The 17,530-nt window shown below is 55.6% G+C and overlaps 1 protein-coding gene across 2 annotated transcripts in view; it reads right to left on the bottom strand.

Moving 5' to 3' along the window:
• CSNK1G2 (casein kinase 1 gamma 2) overlaps positions 1-15,123 on the bottom strand; it is a 42,880-nt gene extending 27,757 nt beyond the window's left edge. For both annotated transcript variants that reach the window (XM_036399553.2, XM_036399554.2), the window contains exon 1: positions 15,026-15,123. The gene's annotated coding sequence lies outside the window, so the exon portion shown is untranslated. The remainder of the gene's footprint in view (positions 1-15,025) is intronic.
• Between the last annotated feature and the right edge of the window lie 2,407 nt (positions 15,124-17,530).

Below are 17,530 nucleotides of genomic sequence, written 5' to 3'. Positions count from 1 at the left end.
CAACACCAAATCTGAGAAGTTTTGGAGCAGAAAAACCCAGGCAGATCTGACTGACACACTGGGAAAGGGCAGGTCCCCAGTGCTCACCTCCTGCAAAACCTGAGCTTTGCTTTCATGCCTGGTAACTCTCTGCAAAAGAGGCTTTGCCTGCAAGCAGGTGTCCAAAATCTGTATCCCAAATCACTGTGTGTGTTCACCCTGGGAAACAGAGAAGCCCAAGGAGATCTGCTGAGCACAGACTACAGAGCCCACAGCACCTTCAGGGCAGGCAGCCCTACCCTGTACCTCAACCTCTGCCCCTGGATGCTGTGGGAAAAATACCCAAAGTCTTGACAGCTCATAAAAGGTTCCCTTTTGCTTCCCTGGGAGGTTGAACAAAGACAGATCCAAGTGCCTGCCTGCCCTGCAGGACCATGGGGATGCAGCCCAAGGGCAGCTGGCTGACGAGGAATGGGAGCTGCACGAGCACAGCTGGAACAGGCATTGCTGAGCCCTCTCCATCCCCAGCTCCAGAGAAGCTTCTAGAGCAGATTTAGCTTTCGATTCAGGTGGCAGCTCTAAGACTCCCTTGCAAAGCCTTTCTGTGAAAGGGATGATCCTACACGTGTCACAAACACACAAATTCATCACCACCACATCGCCAGTCTGGCCATGACAGTCGCTGTGCTGGGCCACAAGAACCAGGCAAGAAAGCTCTGCATTCAGATGTCAGGTTTCTGAGCAGGCAAGTTCTCCTTCCACCTCCTCCCCTCCCCAGAGCTTGCAGCCTGCTTCACAGTCACCAGGCAGTGGGAAAAAACAGGCTTCTAGACAAATAGATAATTTTCACCCAGCAGCTGGGAACAACAGCTTCCATTTCCATCTGAGGCTGGAACACCTCCTCCTGCGCTGCTGTAGCCTGAAATAAGGTTAAGACCATCTCTACCAACACACACTACTTCCCCAGCCCTGTCCCTGAATACTCCCACACCCTGAAAGCCAACACTTTCCATAAAAACAAGATGAAGTGCTGCCTTTCCCTCGATAAGGGATCTTAATGCACTTCCGGCAGCACGCCCGGGAATGGATGTGCAAGAAGAGCTGCCACCAGTTTCCAGGGAGAACAGGGGAAGAAAGCTCCCTCCCCACCTCCACTGCAGCCAGAGGTGTGCTGCACCTTTCCTGAGAGCTGCCCTGGCTGCAGAGAGCTCCAGCATGGCCTGCAGGATGTGCCCAGCTGAAGGACAAGGCTTAGGACAACCTGCTGCAGGAGGATTTGACAGCAGGTACACACACAGGCAGCAGCAGCAGGAAACATCAGAGGAAATGCCTCTGGCTCTGAATGGCCCAGCAAAGCAGAGAGGGGAACACTGCAGCAGCTGGGAGGCCACAATGTGCCCATCCAAGAGCTGATCCTGAGCCCACCTGCTTCAGCATCTCCTGAGGCCATGGGCACAGGGAGAACAGCACAGAGCTGGCACTGCTGACACACCTCACCAGGGCAGGAGGGACAGCTGTCCTAGCAAGGGGACACCCACTTCCCAACACACTGGGATGGGCTTATTTCCAGCCTGGCATCCAGGCCACTTGTTGCTAAACTTCAGGGTCTTCCCTCCCTCCGTTGAATTTTCAGTAATACACAAGAGCACACTCTTAGTGCCAAGGCAGATGGTTGAAATAACCAACAACCAGAGATCTCTGAATCCCAGTCCATGAAATGAGTTCCTCCCAGCACAGCAGGGGGATGGGAAGGCATCCTGCTCTCCCTGCCCTGGGACAGCCCAAACACCACCACAAGGCCAGGCCATCACAAAGCCTCATCACACACACAACCTGTGTATGGTGCCATTGCTTCTCTCCACTGCACTGAAAGCAGAGCAGGGTCCACACTCTCCACTACAAACTACTGAGAAGGCCCTACAGCAAAAGCTTCCTCCTTTAAGCAACTACAGACCCCTATGGACAGAAACTGAGGCAGGACAGGACAGCAGCCATTCTCACAGGAGAGAATGCCCAGGAGGAGCTGCAGTGCCACTGTCACCCCTTGCCACAAGCTACAGAGCGAGTCCCCACCTGTGGCAGGCAGCCCTGGCCCCTGAGCCATCAGTGCAGCCAGTGCATGACACAACATCTCCCTGCTGACACAGCTTTATCAGCTCCTTTATCAATTCCCACGCATGGGGAGCTGAGAGCAGCTCTCAGACAGTGAGAAGGGGGTCCCCTGCAGCCCCAACACCCTGAGGTATGGCGTCTGCCCCATGGGACTGCCTGGAGAAGCACTGCTGTCCCCAGCCAGCCCCTCTCCTCTGGCAGCCACCCCGCTGGTGTGGTGGCATCTCTGGAGGGGGACACTGCCCTCAGGATGATCCAACCTTGTCACAGCAGGATGAGCCTCCAGAGGAGCCTCCAGAGCCATCCTGGGGTGCATGAGTCAGAGGGTCTGAGCACATGGAGGGGTGGGATGTCCCCCTACACGTTGTGGGAGAGCTCCTTGTGGGACAGCTCTGCTTCCAGAGCAGGAACCACTCTGGCATCCCACAGGCCAGGAGCAGCAGCAGGGAGGACACAGGGACACCCAAGTGCTGTCAACTGCTGGGAGACGTGCAAGAGCAGAGGAAGAACACGTGCAAGAGCAGAGGAAGAACATGGGCCATTCGAGGATGTCCTCAGAGATCCCACAGCCTCGTGTGCTCCTTCTGGCATTGGGAAGGATCAGTGGAAGGCAGGGCAATGAGATCAACATTTGTTTTCCAAAGGATAAGAAACATTTCCCAACACCTCTCCCATAACAAAAGCACATTTCTGGATGGATGTGTCTCCCTTCCCTTCCTCCTCCAAGCCCAAGCTGGGTCTGAAAACCTTTCATGTGCCTGGAAGAGATTTCTTCCCCACAGAGGAGCTTGACTGAAAACCAGCACAGGCAAGCCTGGCACTCTCCTCCTCACAGAGTGGGACACCACAGTGACACACTGAGGACTTGCTCCCCCCACAGCCTTTGGACCAGCTCCTAAATAAGCTCAGGAGCAGGAGAAGGGAACAGACTGCTGCCCTGACTCACACCACAGGCCTGCCCACAGCACAAATCTGAACACCACTGAACAGCCCAGGGTATTCCAACTTCCAGGGAACAGCAGATCAGAATTTAGCAGAGCTTGAAGTGGTTTCATTTCCCTTCCCTGCAGCCTCTAATGAGCACAGAATGAGCAAAACCACTCCCTCCACTCTGTCTGCACGGCATCCTTGTGTGTAAGGCACAGGCAGGAGGGGAATCCCAACAAGGAATCTGAGGGATCCCATCAGCACATTGCACCAGCCTCACAATTTCTGTGCCAGGGACACAGGTGACGTTCACTCTTCTGGAAAGCACCATCTCTGGAGGGCAGCACATGCCCACTGCTCCAGCTGCTGCATGGCCACAGCAGACTGCCTTGTCTTATCTGAAGCACAGCTTTCCAAGCAGCCATGCATGAGAAAACCCCCTCTGTTCCTGGAGAGTCCAGGCCACCAGGGAGAGCAGATGATGTCAGGGGTGGATGCTGCCACTGCAAATTCTTTACATGACACACAAGGTGGGACACCCCAGAAGAGATCCCATTTGCTCTCCTGTGTTGGCATCCACACCGTATGGCTCCTGGGGTTGGACACACACCTCCTTCTCTCCCAGCAGGCTGGGAAACAATCCAAGCAGCAGCATTAGCCATCTTATCTTCCCAATGTCCCTCGTCACAGGCTCCAGGGGCTTTCCAGACCAATGCTCCCCCTGCTCTCACACTGCTCCTTGCAGCAGCTGGCTCAGAGTAGGTCACCAAGAAAGTGTCATTACAGAAGAGGGAACTGAGGTACAACACTGCCACATGTCACACAGAAAGCAGTGGCAGAAGAGGCAGAAAATCCCCAAAGTCCCCAAAGGCTGCTGTGCCCTCTGAGGTCACCTGCAGGGATAATGGCCCTGACCACAGGTGTGTTCTCCAGGCAGGGCAATAACCTGGCACACAGCAGTAACCTGGCACACAGCAGTAACCTGGCACAGGGCACAGCCCCAGGAGTGGGTCAGAGGCCTGACCTGGAGATTGCCAGATTGGTTTCAGATTTGTTTCCTGGTTCACATTTCCAGGAGGTGGATGGAGCAGATGCCTGCAGCCAGCAACTCCCTCCTCTCCTTCTCCTGTCCTCTGCCATCCCAGGCAACCTCTTCAGAGTGGCTGCCCTTCTGCCAGGGTAAGATGGACAGCACCCAGCTCTGCCACTCCAGGGCTGTCACCACAGAGGTGTGCGAAAGGAGGGAGACCCAATCCAACACCTTGGGAGGGTGAGCTGCTCTGTGCCATCCAGAGAACCAAGTGCAGAGCCAGGGAGGCACTGGGAGCACCCAAAAGCTCAGCCAGAAGAAGGTGGCACCCATCAGTCCAGCAGCTCCAAGCAGCCCGAGTGAGGGGCTGGGAATTCTGTGTGGCAAAGCAACCAGCTCCTGACAGGAGAGCCAAAGCTCACCTGGGTGGCTTTGAGAAACCAGAGAACCTGTCACCTTCATCAGCACAGGCTGGATATCAGCAGGCATTTCTTCTTAAAAAGGATTCTTAAAAGCCCATTGCAAGGGGCTATCAGGAGATGGTGAAGTTACCTTACCACTCTTGGAGGTGTTTAAGGAAAGACTGGACGTGGCACTCAGTGCTCTGGGCTGAGTGACAACGTGGGGATTGGTCACAGGTTGGACTCCATTTTTGGGGTCTTTTCCAGCCTAAATGATTCTGGGATTCTGTGATCACTCCCATGGGCAAGAGCTGTGACACAGCACCTCAAGCAGCAAGGCTCCTTCCAGCCCTGCCTGGGACCAGGGGAGGAAGAGGCAGAGACAACACGCAGGACTGGAGGAATGAAAACCACAGTTTCACCTCCCACCTCCAAGATGTGGGATACTCATCCCACGAGGAATGGGGGCAAGGGGCGAGTTGAGTATTCTGGAAGGTGTTTTTAATGAGCCATGCACACCCCAGCTACAGTTTAAAGGGGGAAAGAGACCCACAAAGAGCCCAACTCAGCAGATTCGGAACAATTCCAGCCTGGCTGCCAAAGGCCTGAGCTGTGTGTGCCAGCAGGGTTCCCTGCTCCTCAGCCATCTGGGGACTGTCACTCTGCACAGATCTGCTTGGCCTCCTGTCATGTGTAGCACTCCCAACCCCTTTTCTGTCAGCAGGATCTGGGTTGGCAGAAACACTTTTAATTGTAGGATTTTTTTTTTCCCTTAACCCATATCCTCTTGACAGAACCAGGTTAGGAAGCAGCTGCACTGGCAGATCTGGGGTGGCCTTTTGCAAAGCAAGGCAAGGGAGAAAAAGGGGTGCCTGGATCCAGTTATCCTTTCAATCACCAAACTACAGTTAATCACTATTTCCCCTACCTCTCCTGAGGTCACAGAGAAAGGGGGAGCACCACCAGCTCAGCTCTGTCCCAGCTCCAGAGCAGGTCCCTTGTCCTGGAGATGCCAGAGCAGGGTGGGAGGAAGGGATGTCATTCCCACTGGTGACAAGGGTTGTTTCCATTTCTGGGTGGCAGAGCTGCAGCTCTGCCAAGCTGAGCTGTCCCACATTTTTCCCTCTGCTTTCTTCCCAAGGCTGCTCCAAGCCCCATATATTTCCCCTCAAATGACTGCCAAACCACACAGATCTGGGGGGACAAGAGGGGAGGGAAGGGTAAGCATCCAGTGGGGCAAACTGGGAAACTTCTCCCCAAAGAACTGTCAAATTCTGTGTGCTCTGACACCAAAAGCACTTCCCTGCTGCAGAGGAGCAGGAGCTGACTTGCTGCTGCCCTGGCTCCCAACTCCTCCCCAGCAGGGACAGCACTCCAAGGCCACAGGCAGGACCCATAGCCCAGACCATGAGGAGGAAAGAGCAGCACCATGTCATTAATGTTTCCTGCAGAATAACTGGGGCAGAGGGATGCTCTGTGGCATGACAACATCCATCAGCTTCCCTGCAAGAGCCAGCAGCATCGTGAGGGAAGCAGTGAGTGATCCATGAGGCGTTCATCTTCCCACCCCCTCTACTACAGGACCATCAGCAGCTCAGTCCATTACAGCTTTCCCTGCAGCCTCTCAAAGGTATGGCAGTGACCTGCTTATTTCACAGATGGGCATGGAAGCATCTGTGATCTCAGAGAAAAAAGAGGATAGAGAACAGTGATTCACAACTAACTGGAGACTAACTGGGACAAATTCCTAAGGCCCAGCAAGCACCCCAGTCTGTTGCCTTGCAGGGAGGGATAAGTTTCAAAACAGAGGGACCAGAGACCTACATCCCACTGCTGGTCACACCACAAGCTGTGCAGGATCTTTTCACTCCTCCATCCCTCAGAGCATCAGCCTCACAACCCTTTATTAAGCATTGGGCCAGCTTTGTGGATTAAGGATTTGGTCTGGTTTGCACCAACTTCCACATCAGAAAGGCAATTTCCAAAGGGTTTTTTCTCACCTTCCCTCATCCCCCATTGTGTTTCTGCAGGGGATGAGGAGGCCAAGACTGACACAGGAAGAGCACAGGACTGACTACAGCTGGAGAGGCGCTGCTGTGCACTGGGAATCTTTCAAGGGGTTCATCCCAAAGATTCTCAGCTACATCCAGTGCAGTCTTGCTGGTTCCTCCCTTCCCCTTACCTGCTTCTTTTAACCCTACACAAAGGGTTTGATTTATAGAATCAGAGGGATCATTCCCATGAAGGAACATGTAGGATACACCCCCAGGAGGACCCATTTCATCTTGCTGCTATTAATACCTGAAACATTATTTGCATGAACAGACTGTCCTTTCTCCCTCATTTCTGGGCTCTCACTTCTCTGGTTTGTCCCAGAAATCCCAGCCAACACACGTTCACCCTTCTTTAGTACACACTTCCATCCAAAACCCCAAATTCTCCTTTTTTTTTTTTTTTTTTTGCAGTTAATTACTCATGTTTCTAGTCTACATCACCTCTTTCAACCCCTGCAGACAGGATACAGCTCCCCTGGCTCCCTCATTCATTAGGCAGCCAATTTGTGGGCCTAAACCCATCAACTCTCATTATGGAAAGAGACCAAGACTTGCCACAGCTGCCCAACATCCCACTCTCCTCCGAGCTGGATGGGGCTCTCACTCCTTTTTGTTTCCCCAGCACCAAAGCTGGGACTAAGAGCCACAGCCATGCTCTGGCTAGGCTTGGCTCAGCTTCAGGCTGGGCCCAAGGGTTGCTTGCAAGCTTTTTGCCACACTAGCACAAAGCAGTTCCCAACCTTTCAGAGCTGTGCTGAGCTCTGGCCAGAGGAGCTCAGGCAAACCCTTCCCCTCACAAGCAGCCTCACATGCCTTTGGTTTTGCTTCAAGAGGAAACATGTTTTCCCTGTATCCAGGCGTAAAACAGTCAAGCCCAGCCAAAACCATCCAATCAACAGCACAGAGCATGACAAGTCAGGGCACAGGAGCTAAGGAAGCCCAGACTTCCCAGGCAGACCCAGAATTCCTCACCTGCCCTGTGTGCAGAGAGAGGCTGGGAAGGGGATCAGGCTCCTGTCAGTCCCTGTGTCCTCACACACCACAACCAGCCCGTGCAGCCTGAGGTGCCACCAAACCCTGACCTGAATTCTGACATCCACCAGCACACAGCCCTGGGAGAAACGTGGGACAAGCTCAGCACTGAACCAGCAGCTGGCTTTACTTAATTTTTTGGGGCACCCTGTGAGAAGGATCACACAGAAAGGTGAAGGATCACACAGAAAGGTGAGGAGAAGCCATGAGCACCTCATCAACCAGCCCAGGGAATGGGAAATCCTGCCATTAGCAGGATCCACTGCAGAGGATTTCACAGCTAATGAACCTGGTCACCACAGACCACAGCGAAAGCAAAAGCAGCAAGGCATTTCTTTGCTGATAAGCTGCTTTTATCAGGAAGTTCAGCCTGGCTGCCCACAGCAGCCCCAGCTGGAGAGCAGCTCCCAGCCTGTGCCTTTAAATCCCCTTGGCAGCACAGGACTGGGGCTGAGGGAGCAGACACGCCCTGTGCTCCAGCGCTGGAGCACACAAACATTTCCTCCCAGCCATTCCACACCGCGGCTCAGCCAGAGCTGCCTCCTACCTGCCAGGGCCCTGGAGAGGGAACACAGGCTGTGCCACACACACCTGGACATGCACAGACTTCAACTCATTTCCTGAACCCCTCCTGCTCCCCCGCCAGCTCTGGACATTCTTCTCTCAAACTTCTTCCTTAAGGCAAATATTTGGAGTCTAACAGGCATTCCTCATGGAAGGCACAAGTTAAATATTGGCCCTAAAACAACAACAAGTGCCTTTCAATGATTCTGGCTGGAGAAGCACCGCTCTGGACTTTGATTTCTGGCTCTGAACAAAAATAGGAGCAAAGCACTGAGCGTTACACTCTTCTCCTGGGAGAAGTCAGATTTCAGGCTCTGCAAGTGCCCTGCCAGGACCACAACCAGCAGTGGGAACTGTCCCTGCTCGTGCTTTCTCACACCTCGGGTGTCTGCTGTCACCCAGCCAAGGCTGCTGCAGTGCATCCTCTGCACCGAGCACAGGACCAGTCTGAGTCTCATCTCCAGGTCTGTGATTTTATATCCTCAGAGAGACACTGGAGAAGACCTGCTGGGAACCATGGGTGCCACCCAGGGCATTTGCACACCTTGTGCTGCCTGCCTGTGGCTGCCCACCTCTCCATCCAGCCATGCCCAGCTCCTCAGTGCAGAGGATGCTCCAGGCTGTTCCTGCTCTGCAGGCAGCCCAGCCCCTGACAGACGTGCTGGCTCTTGTAAGAAAACATCCCAGCAAGGCAGGAGAGCAGTCAGAGACATGGCAGCACAGTAGAAGGGAGAGGGAAGGGTGAGGAGGAAAAAGAAACCTGCACTGAGGTCAGTACACCTGAAGCCTGGCAGCACTCAGGTCCTGGGATGTCATGGGCACTTCCCACACGGATCAGGGGAGCAGAGCTGAGCCCTGCAGAACCAGGTTTGTTGCATCCCAGAGCAGCCCTGTGATGTCCAGATTCTGCTGATGATCCAAGCCTGAGTGGAGGGGCTGCTCCATCAGCCTCAGTCCAGGCAGGTCGCAGAGAGCCCCTGCCAAAACCACCCCAAACCAGAGTCTGCTCCAACACCAGGGCTCTGCCCACTGCTTCTCCAGAAAACACCTCAACAGTTACCCTGAGAAAGGTTACACGGCACAGATGTGGTACACACTCACAGGGTTTGCTCTATATCCTGCTAAATTCAGCATGGGGGGTGTTAAATGAGCTTCCCTCTCCTTTGGACCCTGTAAGCCCAGGAGCTCTTGCCCAGCTCTGCCTGCTCTGAGCAGGCCTGGGAGGCAGGAGAGGGACTGAGCAGTGGAGAGCTGCTCCTGGCAACATCCCCATGGCTGTGGGAGATGGAGAGCTCTGATGGTCTGCTATGCTGGAATTCCTCTCTAATTCCTTCCCAAGACACTTACGATGGCACTTCAAGCTGGGGAATCTGCTGGGGGTTCTGACAACCTCTCAGGGAGATCTCCTGATGAGGCAGACACCCCTCTGAAAACAGCGTGGGTTTAAAACCAGCTGCGAGTCACCCTGGAGGAAATGTTAAAGCTCTGAGCACTTCCTATTCCCTCCCCAGCCACCAAAGCCCATGGAGGGACGAGCTCCAGCAAGTTTGAGCAGGAATTCCCAAGGCTCAAGGCAGAGACCAGCCTGTACCTGTGAGCACCAACACCTCCTCATCCCCCAGCACACTGACCCTGCCCTCCCAGAGCCAAGTGCAGCTCTTCAGCTCCTGGCTTTGAGCAGCCCCTTCCAGCACAGGGACCCCACCTCCGCTCCCAGCACCTGAGTCCTTCCTAAACATTCCCTGTGCTGGGCACCACCAAAGCCAGACTGACTCAAAGCAGCATTGCCTTGGGATGAGAGGAATCGGCAGAGCTGGGGGCGAGGGGATTCCAGAAAAGCCTCAGCTTGCCCCTCGCCCACACACACAGCACAGAAGTTGCTGGAAAGCACCATCCTCTCCCCACATCAAACCAGGGAAACCAAGCAGAGTATAAACTTCATCATTGCCAACAGTCCCTGCTAAAAAAAGGATAAGAGAAAAGGGTTTTTTGCTTTGTTGTTTGTACCTCGGTGCTACCTCAAAAGCAGATTTTTTTACCTGAAAACATTGAGCAAGGGCAGAGTCTGCAAGAATGGAGCTTTTGTAGCACAAACACAGCTCTGTTCAGGTTTAAATTAGATTTCCACTGACCTTTTTGAGCCCATCGTTCAGCCACCCACACCCAAGCAGCCCCTCTTAGCAAGACTCTGCAGCCCCCAGCCTGGGAAGAGGAATAAACCCCCAGAGACTTGGCTGTGCTCCCAGGGAACCCCCACACCCCTCCCAGCACTGCTCCTGCTGCACCAACTGCTCAGCTGCAGGGCTGCAAAGCTCCTTCAAAGGAAAGCTGCACAAAATCCAAGTTCAAGCTCAACCTTAACCCTGTTTATTAACTTAAGAACATCCCTCTCAGGGTGACAAAGCCCGTGCATCACCTGCCAACTGTCTCATTCACCACTGGGGAAGCAAAGGCCAGGATTGCCTCATTAAAAAGCATTACATAACATTAAGTAACAAAGGGCTACAGGACATTCTTTGCTTGGTGGACATGTAAAAATGAATGACTCAAAAATTAACGCTCCTTTCCTCCAGACTCCAGCACCCTGGGAGGCCAACAGCACCTTATTTCCAAGGCAACAGTGCCTTTCGTGCCTCATCCCAAATCCTGCTCTCACATCCAACTTATTGCCACCACTGCCCTGCAGACACTGAACACCACAGCACTGCCCAGCTCCCATTCAGAGCAGTCCCAGGCACCAGGGGATGTGTCTGTGCTGCCTGTGGCACTGGGACCCTGCCCCAGCCTGGGGTCAGCTCAGCTGGACCTCGCTGGGCAGGACTTTGGGCTTCCCCCCTGTCACCATCTCAGTGCAAGCCTTTCACAGACAGGACTGTGAGAGCACCTGGTTTCACTGTCACCACAAGGCCTCAAGAGCTGTGTTTCCCACGAGTCAGGAGGATTCTGCTGTTTCAAGTGCCAGGGGCCCTATGCAGTGGGGAAAGCAGGTGACAGAAGGGCAGTGCTTGGAAAGGCCACTGCCACCAAGCTCCCAGCAGAACACAGCCTCCATAGCACTGGGAGATCCTCCTGGAGACACAGAACTTCTATCCACCATCTCACTGGAGCCAAAGAAGCCAATTTAAAGTCTTTACAGAACTAATTGAATTCCTCTACTGCAGGAGCAAACCCTCCTTACTGTGGGCGGTCGATGAAACCAGAGACTTCCTGCTGCCTGTAGCATTTTGAAACACCCTGCAAAGCCTTACCTAGAAGTTTCAGCTTACCTGAAGAGCCATTTCCTACACCACACAGGCTGATGGTGGGTCCTGATCTGTCTCTGCACGCTCTGAAGGTAGCAAGTGGAAGGCAGAGAGAAGTCCTGTGGTTTTACAGCCACTGCACCATCTCCCTCCTGCCCCCACCGGGCTGGGGCTGTGAGTGGGGGGTCACAGCTCTGAGCACCACAGGTGTCACCCAGGAACCTGACAGGGTGGGACAGACAAGGCAGGGGTGTGCTGGAACACTTCAGAATGGAATCACAGAATGGTTTGGGTTGGAAGGGAACCTAGAGCTCATCCAGTTCCACCCCCTGCCATGGGCAGGGATGCTTTGCACTACTCCAGGGTGCTCCTTTGATCCAACCTGGCCTTGGAACTTCCAGGGTCAGGGCAGCCACAGCAGCTCTGGGTAACCTGTGCCAGGGCCTCACCACTGCCATAACCAGGAATTTCTTCCCAATATCCATCTAACCCTGCCCTCTGTCAGGGGAAGCCATTCCTCCTTGTCCTGTCACGCCAGTTCCTGATGCACAGGCTGCTTTTTCCAAGCCAGTTATTAGAAATAATGCATCAATGTAACACGCAAGGGAGGGGCTGCCCACAGGAAGGGCTGCAGGGCTACAGCCTGAGCAGGAATTTAGAATTCTCCAGGAGGAGGAGGGCAGCTGGTGTGAATCAGGGAGTCTGACAGAGGACCCTGAAGCTCCACACTCAGCTACCCCAGCAGAAAATCATCTTTTTACCTCCCTCACAACCAAAGCTGCTGCTTCTCTATAGCAATGAATCTACCAGAGACAGCAACTGCCAGCAGGAAGTAGAAACAGCCTCTCACGAAACCCCAAAACTATTCACACAGCTTTTCTAACAGGAAGATGACTTGTTCTCCTGCAGAACCCCAGAGCTGCTGGGACCTGCTCTCCCCCTCAACTCACAGGTACAGCTGGACAGAAGCAGGCTCCTGGTCACACCATGTCTGGGCCAAGGAAGGAGGCTCAAGTTCACAGCTTCTCAGTGCACCCACAAGGAGCCACGTCTGCCCAGTCACAGCCCAATTACAGGGCTGTGGGCAGAGCTGTTCCCACAGGCTCTCAGCAAAAAGCTGTGGCAAACACACGAAGGAAGCTCCTGTGCTGGCACCCAAGTCTGTCCCTGCCCAGCAGCACTACAAGGGAAGAGGGTCTGACTCCTCAAACTGCAGTGGGAAGTCCCAGGAGCAGCACAGGGCAAACCAGGCCACTGCCCTCTGCTACCAAACCCCACAGTGCCGGGCCCTGCAGAGCCAGGGGAGGGTCTCCTCCCCAGCCCAGGGGCTGCAGCTCTCCTGCTCACCCCACAACAGCACATCAGGGGCTGCTGCTCACCCGAGGCTTCCCTCAGCCCTCCCACCAAGGCTTCAGTGCCTGTGGAGCTGCAGTTCCTGTCTGAAGGCAGAGATAAACAGCTTCCTACCCACCCTGGATCAAGGGCCAGGCACACACCTGGAGGCACAGCCAAGCACAGGAGTGCTGCTCCAGCACAGCCCATCCCAGCTCCTCCTAGCCAGGAAAACAACGGGGACAGGGGTGGGCAGGGGGAGACAGCCCCAGAGCACAGCCAGGCCCCAGTCCAGCAGAGACGTTTATTGGCAGCTGCTCTCAGACACTGTTGTGTCTTCCAGCCCAGAGGGGCTGGAGGGGGGGAGGAAACACTGATTGTCCACGAGCACAACCCTCATGTCATTCCCATTGATCCGCTGAGTCACTCCCGTATGAACAGTTTTGACAACAGCCGGGCTGCACAGGAGCTCTGACACGGAATACAAAACGAGGGGCACGGTGAGGCTGCTCCTGAGAGCAGCACCGGGAACCTGCTGAGCCACCAGGGCCAGGAGCTGCACCCAGAGCAAGGGCAGAGCTCACAGCTCCATCCAGGGAAGCTGCTGGACACGGAGCACCCAGCTCCATCCAGCACCCAGCTCCATCCTGCACCCAGCTCCATCCAGAGTGCCCAGGAAAGCTGCTGGACACCAGCTCTGCCCTGCAAACCACACCAGCTGCACCCCGTGGATGCAGGGGCAAAGCAGAGCAGCTGCTGCTCTGGCAAAGGAGCAACACAAGTGATTTTAAAGTGATTTATAATGCCTCACAGAGGAGATCAAACTCCTAAACCACCTCTCCATGCTCAGGGATCTGAGCCCCCCCCAGATCTCACATTCCCACAGACCTGAGCATGCTGGTGTTGGACCAGTCAGCACCACAACCCTCCCAGCACCCCAAAGCTGCTCAGGAGTGATAAAACACTGACCAAACAACGTCCCTATCTGCAACGTACCAAATTAAAACAAAACCAACAAATCTTTGGCAAGTTCCTCACAGCAGCCAAGCCTATCCTGCCACGGCAAAGGCTCCCCATGGAGGCCTCCTGCCCTAATTTGCAGCAATTCTTTGTCAGACCACTGGCAAACACCAAACGTTTGCTCCAATCTGTTACATAAGGCCCAGTTTTTAAACCTGTGTGCTGGCCGTGGGGAGATGGGGGCACACAGTGTGTGGCAGCCTGACAGGGCAGCCTGGCTGGCAGGTGAACTCACACACCCCTCAGCACTCACTTCCACACCTCCAACCACTTGTTGTGTGGAAGGAAAACAAAGAGATTAGTTAAGGAGGCAACTTCCAAAGGTTTTACGCACCTTTCAACCCGGGTCCAGGCTAACTTGAACTGTTTGGAACAGACTGATATCACGGCAAATCAAAAGGGGTTTGTGAAACTTTGCTTTTTAACTTTAAAATACACCAAACACAGCATGTCTTCACGCTGCCGAGCGCACAAAAGAAAAGGCACCTTCCTGACCATCCCCACAACTTCCCGTTGTTTGCTCCCCGAGATGCAGCGGCAGCTCCCTGGCTCAGCTCCCTCCTGCCAGCCAGCGACAGGAGCCACGGGCCTCCCGGCAGAGCCGCTCCTCATTTGCAAACCTCGGAACAGCTCAAGTCGGCTCCTGTCTGCTGGGGGCAGGAGGGGGAGGGCACTTTTCCCTTTTCTCGCATTCATCCTCACCCGCTTCGCTGAAGAAAAAAAAGCCGTTTTAAATACCAGCTTCAGCACGGTCCTTTCCCCAAATAAACACTTCCCAATCTCTCTGGAGAGAGGAAAGCCACATACAAAGGAGCCAACACGCTGCGAGGCTGGGGCAGGCTGCGGGGACGCGGCGGGGCCCATCCGACCCCATCCCCGCCGCCCGCCCGGCCTCGGGGGCACCGGGGGCTCGCAGCCCTTCCTCGGGGCCACAAAACCGGCACGGCCGGGAGGGACGGGGCGAGGCGGCCCTGGGCCCTCAGACCCCGGTCCGGCCTGACCCCAACGCGACCCCAAAGCCTCCCCCAGCCCCCGATCCCAACGTGACCCCCACAGCCCCCCACTGTCCCCCGGGCCAGACCGAACCCCCCTCAGCCCCAGCGCCCGGCGACCTCCCCAGGCCGAGCCGGGGCCTCCCCCGGCACCCCCGCGACCCCCAGAGCCCCTTCCCCTCTCCGGGCCCCTCCCGCCGCTCAACCCCCCCCGCCACCGCCCCGGCCCCGCCGCCCCCGCCCGCGGCGCCGCCCGGCCCGGCCGCCCCTCCCCGGTGCCGGCCGAGCGGAGCCGAGGCCGCAGGGCCCCCACCGTCCGCCGGTGCTCCCCCGGTGTTACCTCGGCGGTCCCTCAGCGCCGGGCGGCGGCGCCGCTGCCCCGCGGCCGCTCCCCCATGGCGGCGCCCCCGGCCCGGCCCCGCTCGCCTCCCCTCCGCCGCTGCGCCAACGGCGTACGGCCCGCGCTGCGCCAACAGCGTACGAGCCGCGCCGCGCCCGTGCGCGCCCGCGCGCCAGCGGCGCAACCGCGCTTCGTGAATACGGGCGGCGGGGCGGAGCGCGGCGCAAGCGCAGCGGGCGCGAGGGTGGCGGCGCAGCGGCGCTGGCGTAGGGCGCGTTCGGGAATAGCGGCCGGCAGGCGGCGGCTTTGCGGCTTTGCGGCAGCGCCGCGCGCTTTACGGCAGCTCCGGTTAACCCCGCGCTGCCTGGCGCCGCTGTCGGGACAGGCGCCGCTGTCGCGATAGGGCCCGCGCTGCCTCAGCGCCCTGCGGGGCCGGAGGGAGCGGCTCTCACACGGGGAGCACACCGCGCTGTAGGGGGCCCTGTAGGGTCCGGCCCCACTGCTGGATGTGGCTCCGGTGTGGGTTATCGCGATGCTGTCGCGATATGGATGCCACCGGGCAGGTGGGGCACGGGCCTGTTGCAGGGAATGGCATGGGGGGGTATGGACCCAGTTACAGGGGACAGGCCCTAATACGTGAGAGAGCCCCGCAACAGAGTACAGCCCCTTTTTGGGGTACAGCCCCCGTTTTGGGGTAAAGCTTCTGTTTTGGCGTACAGCCCCTTTTTGGGGTAAAACCCTGATTTGGGGTACAGCCCCTGGTTTGGGGTACAGCCCTTGTTTTGGGATACAGCCTTGTTTTGGGATAAAGCCGCTGTTTTGGGATAAAGCCCTTGTTTTGGGGTACAGCCCCATTCTGGGGTCCAGCCCCTTTTTGGGGCACAGTTCCCTCATCCCCACATCCATCCCCACTCCAGGCCCTGTGGGGCAGCCTCGGGACAGGGACTGGGGCTGTGCAGGGGGGGCCCAGCTGTGGCACCCAGCCCGTGGGGACAGAGGGAACTCAGGGTGGCATTTTACAGCACTGTCACCTTTTTGGGGACATCAGCCCTTAGCAAAGTCACTCTGAGGGAAACAGAGGCACTGCCTTGCAGGGAACAGAGCTCCAGGACTGGGATCTGCTGGGACAGTGTGGTGGTTTTAGTTTGAACTGGGCAGAAATACTAATTTAGTGTAATTTTGGTTTGCTAATTGGAGATTTCCTTAGTTTTTAGGGGTTTTTTGGAGATCACCTGCTGTGAGGTGTCCTGACCAGGGACACAGACCCCACTGCCATCTCCTGAAGCCTTTCATTTTCTTCTGATTGCTCACCTGGGGACAAACACTCCATCCCAGTGTCCCCTCAGCAAAGGAGGGCACAGCCAGAGGATCATTTCCTTCTCAACCCCCAAGTTTGAGGCTTTCAGGATAAGGCTGGAGGGAGGGGACACCCCTGCATTACCCTTCTGGTCATATCTTCATCACAGCATGGAGCAGATGCACCCCAAAATTATTTTCAGGCAATGGGTAAATGAATTTGTGTGGGTTTGGGGGACAGCATCACCCCAAGTACCCATTTCAGCATTTCCAACTGCTTGAGTTGGTTCTTTCTCCTGTCACAGAAATGTTCCAGGGAAAAGCTCTCCCCACAACATTTGGCTGGAGGACTTTTCCCTGTAGGTGTTTGCTCCTACAAAAAAAAAAAAAAAAAGCTGATTTTAGAGCATCAGGAAAATTCTGAATGCTTGAATTCCAGCAGCTCCCATCCTGTTCCTGTGCTGTGGCCTGGCTCAGGAGGGTGCTGAGATGCTGTGACACATGTCCTGCCCCTGGAGAGGATAAAATCACCCCTGGAGAGGATAAAATCACCCCTAGAGAGGATAAAATCACCCCTAGAGATGATAAAATCACCTCTGAGGAGGATAAAATCACCCCTGAGGAGGATAAAATCACCCCTAGAGAGGATAAAATCACCCCTGAGGAGGATAAAATCACCCCTGGAGAGGGTAAAACCCCCCTGGAATCCTCCCTTTCCTATCTGCCCCATCTCAGCCCCCAACTCTGCAATTTTGTGGTGATTTCACACACTTTGAGAACTCACAAGTTGCTTCAGGCATTTGGCTGGAGAATTGAACCACCCTCTGGAGCAGGAGAGGGGGGAAGAAAAGAGTTTGGATTTTATTTCAAGGCAGATCTCCAGCGATGAGCACACGGTGTGCCAAAGGCCTGCAGAGACAAGAGCAGCTCATGCCACAGAACCAGCACAGGGAGCAGGAAAATCCAGGGAATTTCTGTTGGGAAATCATCCAGCCAGGAGCCCTGGCCCTCTCCTGTGGGCATCAGACAGTTTGGGCTCATTCACAAGCAGACAACACAAAGGGAGCACTGGGACTGCACAGGAAAATGAGGAATGAGCTGCTCCAGGGTGGGTGGCAGCACCTTCCCAGCTGGAACTGCAAAGGGACAGAAACACAGCAAGAACCAGAGAAAAGGGAAAGCCAGGCCCTCCCAGTGCCCCTCACACCC

Source organism: Molothrus ater, chromosome 26, assembly GCF_012460135.2.
Source record: "Molothrus ater isolate BHLD 08-10-18 breed brown headed cowbird chromosome 26, BPBGC_Mater_1.1, whole genome shotgun sequence".
Lineage (NCBI taxonomy): Eukaryota > Metazoa > Chordata > Aves > Passeriformes > Icteridae > Molothrus > Molothrus ater.
This window is presented reverse-complemented; position numbering and strand designations above follow the sequence as displayed.